The sequence below is a fragment of the Triticum urartu genome, chromosome 4A (assembly GCF_056163025.1).
Source record: "Triticum urartu cultivar PI428250 chromosome 4A, HENAU_Tu73, whole genome shotgun sequence".
NCBI classification, from domain to species: domain Eukaryota; kingdom Viridiplantae; phylum Streptophyta; class Magnoliopsida; order Poales; family Poaceae; genus Triticum; species Triticum urartu.
In genome coordinates, this window is record NC_141876.1 from 75,729,022 (window position 1) to 75,735,653 (window position 6,632).

The window sequence follows — 6,632 nt, forward strand, 5'->3', positions numbered from 1 at the left end:
CCCTCAAGGCCGGGACGCCATCAACACTCTCCTCGTCGACCTTCGATCAATGGCCTTCCGCATGGCGCCCCCACTGTCGCCTCCTCTCCCAGAGCCCGACTCATCCCTCTGTTTGGGCTGCCGTGTGTGCGAGTTTTTCTATTTTCAGGGCTTGTTGAGTTGTTCCCTCAGCACTAACACTTGGTTACCTTTATATTTGTGAGACTTGTGTATGTGTGTGTGTGTGTCTGTGTGAACCTGGTTGGATGTTTGGCTTGGGAAGTTTGCTTTATAATATAAAGCGGGGCGAAAGCCTTTTCCGGTAAGTTTTGGGTTATCTTACGATGGATGAAGGAAGGATGTAAGAGCCTAAGATTGGGGATGCCCCGGCATCCCAAGATATTATCCAAGAATGAGCGACTAACAAAGCTTGGGGATGCCCCCGAGTGGCATCCCCTCTTTCTTCCAACAACTATCGGTATTTTACTCGAGACTATATTTTTATTCGTCACATGATATGTGTTTTGCTTGGAGCGTCTTGTATGATATGTGTCTTTGCTTGTTTTATTTTGTGTTTTAAGTCATCATTCCTTGCTGGACACACCTATTTGAGAGAGCCAAAATTATGTCATGACTTGTTAGAATTTCTCTCTTTGCTTCACTTAAATCTTTTATGAGCTAGGACTTGCTCTAGTGCTTCACTTATATCTTTTTGAGCACGGTGTGCTTAGTATTTTTAAAGAAATGCTCTCTTGCTTCACTTATATTTATTTGAGAGTTAGTAAAATTTTGAAGAAATTCTCTCTTTCTTCACTTAAATTATTTTGAGAGAAAGAAAATTTTTTATGCTCACGATCTTCACTTATATTTGTTTGAGCTTATGAAAAGCAACACATGAAAATTAGTCCCAAAGTGATAGATATCCAAGAAGGATAAAGAAAATAAAAATGTCATGAAGATCATTGGACAAAATAAACTTGATTCTTAGTAATAGTTTGTAGATATGATGATGTGATATGTGAGTCATCTCGATGAGTAGTTATGCTTTAGTAAGAATATTGGTGTTAAGGTTTGTGATTCCCTATGCATGCACGAAAGTCAATAATCATGCAATGAAATTATATCCTACTTATGGTGCATTATTCGGTGTTAATTATGCTTAATGCTTGCTTATGAGATTATTTGTTTCTTGGTTGGTCGCTTCCCAATCTTTTGCTAGCCTTCATTTTGCACTAAGTATGATCAATACTTGCGCATCCAAAATCCTTGAAACCAGTTTTTCCACATGAGTCCACTATATCTACCTACATGTGGTATTGTTTTGTCATTCCAAGCAAATTTGCATGTACCATCTCTAATTTTCAAAATAAACTTGTCTTTTGTGTGTTTTTTTCGCTCGCAGAGCGGTGAGGGGTGGCTAATATTTTCCATGCTAGATGTGTTGTTCACAAGATGAGTGTTTATTCACTTGTCGTTGCACGAGAGTAAGGAAATGGTATTAGGGATGCCGAGTCCTGAAATGCAAAAAACAAATGAATTCACTTTATGTTGTCAAATAATAAATTCCTTGGAAAGTGTTGGTATGGAGAGCACCCGTGGATACAGTTAGCCATGGAAAGTGAAAGTTATGGTGGAAAAATGAATAAACTTTATTTTCTTTTTGGGAACCGCCTATGATATATCTATGCATGGAAAGTATTGGGAACTCTAAGTCATTTTCGTTGGTTGTAGCGACCCGATCCCAATGGACCATAGTCAATGTGCTTAAGTGTCATCCCTGGATCGGTATTGCTGATACACACAATACTCGAGGATTTATTACAGAGTTCAATCACACACTTATTACAAAAGTGTCTCAAAAAGAGTAATTATTACAATTATATGGCTGAAGGCCATCTAAATAAGTTAACTGCGGAAGCTTCAAAGATAAATGAGTCCATCCAACTCCACGGCAAAACTGAGTGCATGACAACGACCTATCGCACCTTACTCTTCGTCTGAAAATTTTGCAACATGATACGTTGCGGCCGTGTAGGTCAGCACATGGAATATGCTGGCAAGATAACACGATAGAGAAATGAAAAAATAACAACTATCACTACATGCATATTTGGCTGGTGGAGTCTCTACGGTTATCATTTGCATAAAGCTAATTTTTCCCCACAACAAAGGAATATATTTTATTTAACTACAAAGTTTGATGAAATTATTGAGAAGGTACCCCCAACTCAATCCCAAATTAATATTAATAACCCAACAAATTCATTAAGTAAAGTGATGAGATCAACATAATAATTCAAGTACCAGATACTCAAGATGTCCATAACCGGGGACACAGCTAACTATGATTAGTTTATACACTCTGCAGATGTTTGCGCACTTTTCCCGACAAGACTCAATCTCCTCTGTTGTATTTCTCGCACTGCATGATGTTTGAGAAACTGATGACCGAGACACAGTCTTTCCGAAGAGGTCACCTTAACCGATAGATAGGCCGGTACACCTGCAATTCCCCTACATCTACTAGCCCATCATGGAAAGGATTCCCACAACTTACTCAACTATGCCAGAGCCCATAATGCTTTGTGGCTGCACACGGAAGTTTCTAGCATGAATAATCTTATGATCCCTTTGAGCCTGGGTGGCATTCTATAGGATGATCACACGGGTCCTTTATCCGATACGATGGTCCTCGGAACTCCATACAGACATACGACCTTGGTCATATATATCTTGGACAACTTCGTGCTCGTATAAGTGGTTTTCACGGGGATAAAGTGATCCACTTTGGTCAAGCGATCAACTACTACCCAGATGGAAGCATAACCTGATCGTGTCCTAGGTAATCCGGTGATGAAATCCATGCCAAGTTTATCCCACTTCCATTCGGGTATCGGCATAGGCTAAAGTAATCCTACTGACTTCTGGTGTTCTGCCTTAACTCTCTGACATACGTCACACACAGCTACGCACTCGGCAATATCCATCTTCATACCTGTCCACCAGAAACGTTCCTTCAAATCCAAATACATCTTGGTGTTTCCGGGGTGAATTGAGTATGGTGAGTCATGAGCTTCCTGAAGTATTAACTTCCTGATCTCTGGGTCATTGGGCACATAAATACGATCCTCAAACCATAAAGTTTCATGCTCATCCTCATGAAAACCTTCGGATTTTCCTTTACTCACCTTTTCCTTTATCTATGAAATCTCCTTATCAGTCTTCTAGGCTTCCCGAATCTTTCCCAATAACATGGACTGAACTTCCAATGATGCAACAAAACCTCTCGGAACTATCTCCAAACGAAGTTCTCTTAGATCATCGGCTATCTCTTGCAGTAGTCCTCCGGTCACGAGAGTATTTACATAATTCTTGCAGCTCAAAGCGTCTGCTACAACATTGGCCTTTCCTGGATGATAATGCAACTTCATATCATAATCCTTTATGAGCTCCAACCATCTCCTCTGCCTGAGATTCAACTCCTACTGTGTGAAGATGTACTTCAAACTCTTATGATCCATGTATACATCACAACTGTTTCCAATGAGAAAATGTCTCCGGGTCTTGAGCGCATGCACTACGGCTGCTAACTCCAAATCATGCGTGGCATAATTCAACTCATGAGGTCGAACTGACGTGAGGCATATGAAACAACTCTTCCGTCTTGCATAAGTACACCTCCAAGTCCCTGACAAGAAGCGTCGCAATATACTTGGAAGTCCTTGCGTATATCCAGAAGAATTAGCACCGTAATTGTAACTAAACGTTTCTTCAACTCATGAAAACTGGCGTCACATGCTTCAATCCATTTGAACTTGGTGTTCTTCTTCAATAACTCCATCATGGGCTTCGCAATCTTGGAAAAATTCTCAATGAATCTCCGATAATATCTTGCGAGTCCAAGGAAACTGCGTATCTCTCCAACTGAGGTGGGTGCCAACCACTCAGTAACATACTGAACCTTGGAAGGGTCTACTATTGTACCTTCTCCAGATATAACATGTCCAAGAAATCCTACTTCCTTCAACCAGAACTCACATTTGCTGAACTTGGCATATAGCTGATGTTCTCTAAGCTTCTCAAGAACCAAGCGCAAATGTTCCTTGTGTTCTTCTTCATTCTTTGAGTACGCCAATATACCATCAATGAACACCACAACAAACTTATACAAGAACTCCATGAACACCTTATTCATCATACTCATAAAGTAGGCAGGGGCATTAGTCAAACCAAATGACATGATAGTAAAAGCTGTCTTAGGTATATCCTGTTCTCGGATCTTCAGCTGGTGGTATCCTAATCGAATATCGATCTTGGAGAATACTTTAGCTCCCTGTAGCTGGTCAAACAAGTCATTGATCATTGGTAGAGGGTATTTGTTCTTGATTGTCACCTCATTTAGTGCATGATAATCCACAACCATCCTCAAACATCCATCCTTCTCAACTAAGAGCACTGGGGCTCCCCACGGTGATGAACTTGGTCGAATATAACCTTTCTCCAATAACTCCTTCATCTACTTCTTAATTTGCTCTAGATCATTTGCGGGCATCTGATACGGTCTCTTTGATATTGGTCCGGTGCCTGGTAACAGTTCTATCAAAAATTCTATGTCCCGATCTGGTGGCATGCCTGGTAATTCCTCTGGGAATACATCTGGATAGTCCTTCACAACTGGAACTTCCTCCTGAACAACTCCCGAAAGTGAATTCAGTTGAGTCCTCCTTGGCGGATGCATAGACACATACTTGATCCTTTTACCCTCTGGGTGGTGAGAAGTATCAACTTACTAGCACAATAGATCTTTCCCCCATTCATCGATAGCCAATCCATGCCTAGTATCACATCCAATCCTTGTGATTCCAGAATATTCAGGTCTGAGGGAAAAACATGCCTACCAATGGTCAATGGCAATTGAAAACATCCTTTCCTAGCCATATACTCCGCTCCTGGTGAGATTACTAGCATAGGTGTCTTAAGGGCTACGGTGGGAAACTTAAACATATCCACAAATCCCCTTGATATGTATGAATGCGATGCACCAGTGTCAAAAAGAACAAGGGCGGTAAATGACTTAATCAAAAACTTACCAATCACTGCATCGGGTTGCTCTTCAACTTCCTCCACGTCGATGTGGTTCACCTGCCCTCTGGTGAAAGGGTTGGGCTTCTTTCCAGAGCCTCTGAGGGAGTCTTGGATTAGGGGTTCTCCGGACAGCCGGACTATATCCTTCGGCCAGACTGTTAGACTATGAAGATACAAGATTGAAGACTTCATCTCGTGTCCGGATTGGACTCTACTTGGCGTGGAAGGCAAGCTAGGCAATACGGATAGGGATATCTCCTCCTTTGTAACCGACCTTGTGTAACCCTAACCCTCTCCGGTGTCTACATAAACTTAAGGGTTTTAGTCGGTAGGACAACAACCATAACATACAATCATACCATAGGCTAGCTTCTAGGGTTTAGCCTCTCTGATCTCGTGGTACATCTACTCTTGTACTACCCATATCATCAATATTAATCAAGCAGGACGTAGGGTTTTACCTCCATCAAGAGGGCCCGAACCTGGGTAAACATTGTGTCCCCTGCCTCCTGTTACCATCCAGCCTAGACGCACAGTTCGGGACCCCCTACCCGAGATCCGCTGGTTTTGACACCGAGATTGGTGCTTTCATTGAGAGTTCCGCTGTGCCGTCGCCACCAGGAAGGATGCCTCATCCCGTCTTTAAAGACGACACTGTTGCTGAGGGAGGTTTGGCTATCGGCCAAACTCTCCGGCTAGGTGGTTTTCTTATGACCGCCTGTTCGGCCGCTACACCGACGATGACTTCTCGGGTCATCGAAAGCAATCTTCACGTCAACTCGGAACTCGCCGAGCAGTAAGATCCAATGGAGCTCTCTTCCCTGAACGAGCTCTTGGATCGCATCGCCGCCCTAGGAGTCGCTACAGACTACGATCAGATTGGGCCTAAACCTGATCTGAGAGAGATCAACTCTCCCCAGGTCACCCATCACGTTGCAGTGGTGGAGGAACAATGCGGCAACCCTTCATCTATCTTAAGGACTAGCTATGTCCGGATTCCTGATCCCTCCAAGCCGGATACCCGCGGAGGGGAGGACGTCACTCAAGACCTGAACCTAGAGTCAGGCAGCGGGCTAGATTTATTGGGAAACATCCAAGAATCCAAACTTCCGAGTTCGGAAACTCCTTGGCCCCTGAGTCTCAGATTGGGTGAGGTTTCAGATTCAATTCCACCCACCCACCCAAACATAAGCGATCTATCCCAAATTAGGCAAGAGCCCGAAGAAACAGTACACCATTACTGGGCCAGATTCCTCCTGGTCATGAACAGGATAAAGGACTGCCGCGAGGAAGACGCAATTTCATGAACAAGGGAATCCTCAATGCCATAAGTTGCCATGAAATTACACGCTTTGCTGACTTGGTGTCCATAGTACGAAAGTACTGTGCGATGGAAAGCGCCTGGAAAACCAAAATAAAATTTTGGGATAATCCGGCCCTGAATACAAACCCAGTCCGAAATAAAAGGGTGCATTATCACAATACACCTGGGTTAACTACCAAAAAGAAAAATCCCTCTACGGGGCAAGGAACCGTACTAGAGGGATGGCTCAACGGACCCTGCAAAA